The following is a 1,561-nucleotide window of genomic DNA, read 5'->3' on the forward strand; positions in this document are numbered from 1 at the left end:
CTTCTACAATCGAACTGAGGGCAAAGTGTTTATTGCTCGTCGTGGTATCTTTTTGGAAAAAGTTTTTATTTCCAAAAAGGCAAGTGGGAGTAATGTATTTCTCGAAGAAGTTCGAGAAGAGCAACAAATGGACATATTTCATCCTATGTTAGAGACAACGACACAAGAGCCAGATGTTGGGCTTGAAGTAGTTCCTCCTATGGAGGAGCCTTCTCCCATGTCTGATCAAGTGTTGGAGGACGTAGATTCCATACACAAACCTCCTATTGTCCCACTCGAATCTAATTCGTGCGAAAATTCTCAAATTGTTGAGAAGAAAATTTCTCATGTTGCAGCCCCTTGTAAGTCTAGTAGAACAAGAATACCAACCAAAAGGTTTGTTGATTTCTTGTTAACTGAAAATTTTGAGATAATGATTTTAGAATTTCAGGAACCTACTACTTACAAGCAAGCTTTGATGAGTGAAGACTCTGAAAAATGGCTTGAAGCCATGAGGCCCGAAGTGGCATCCATGTCTGAAAATCAAGTATGGGACTTCATAGATTTGCCCGATGGGGTTACACCTATTGGTTGCAAATGGGTTTTCAAAGTGAAAACAGACAAGGATGGTAACATTCAGGTTTACAAAGCAACGTTGGTTGAAAAAGGGTTCAAGCAAGTTCATGGTATATACTATGACAAAACTTTTTCACCGGTAGCAATGCTCAAATCCATTCGGATACTCCTAGCGATACCTGCCTATTACAATTACGAAATATGGCAGATGGATGTCAAAACCGCTTTCTTGAATGAGTTCTTGAAAGAGGATGTGTATATGGCGCAGCCAGAGGGTTTTGTGGATCCAGAAAATCCTAGGAGGGTATGTAAGCTTCAGAAATCCATTTAGGATTGAAGCAAGCATCACGGAGTTAGAATCTTCGTTTTGATGAAGCAATCAAAGAGTTTGGTTTTCTCAAAAACGGAGAAGAGTCTTGTGTTTACAAGAAGGAAAGTGGGGGTAACATAGTCTTCTTGGTCTTGTATGTAGATGATATATACTTCTCATAGGAAACGACATCCCCATGCTTGAGTCAATCAAGGAATGGTTGAAAAGTTGTTTTTCTATGAAGGACCTTGGAAACGCTGATTACATTTTGGGGATCAAGATCTATAGGGATAGGTCTAAGAGGATGACCGGACTTAGCCAACGAACTTATATAGATAAGATCGTCACTAAGTTCAACATGGAAAACTCTAAGAGAGGTTATCTACCCATGCAACATGGCATGTCGCTTAGCAAGACTCAGTGTCCTTCTGGACCTGATGTGATTAAGCAAATGTGTAATGTTCCTTATGCGTCAGCTATAGGGTCCATTATGTACTCCATGATTTGTACTCGCCCAGATGTTTCACATGCCTTAAGCATGTGTAGCAGATTCTAATCAAATCCAGGTGACACACACTAGAGTGTAGCTAAGAATATCCTAAAGTACTTGAGAAGGACTAAGGATAATTTCTTAGTGTATAGAGGTGAGAGTAAGTTAATTGTTAAGGGTTACACAGATGCGAGCTTCCAAACTGA

Source organism: Beta vulgaris, chromosome 6 (assembly GCF_026745355.1).
Source record: "Beta vulgaris subsp. vulgaris cultivar EL10 chromosome 6, EL10.2, whole genome shotgun sequence".
In the NCBI taxonomy this organism is placed as follows: Eukaryota; Viridiplantae; Streptophyta; class Magnoliopsida; order Caryophyllales; family Amaranthaceae; genus Beta; species Beta vulgaris.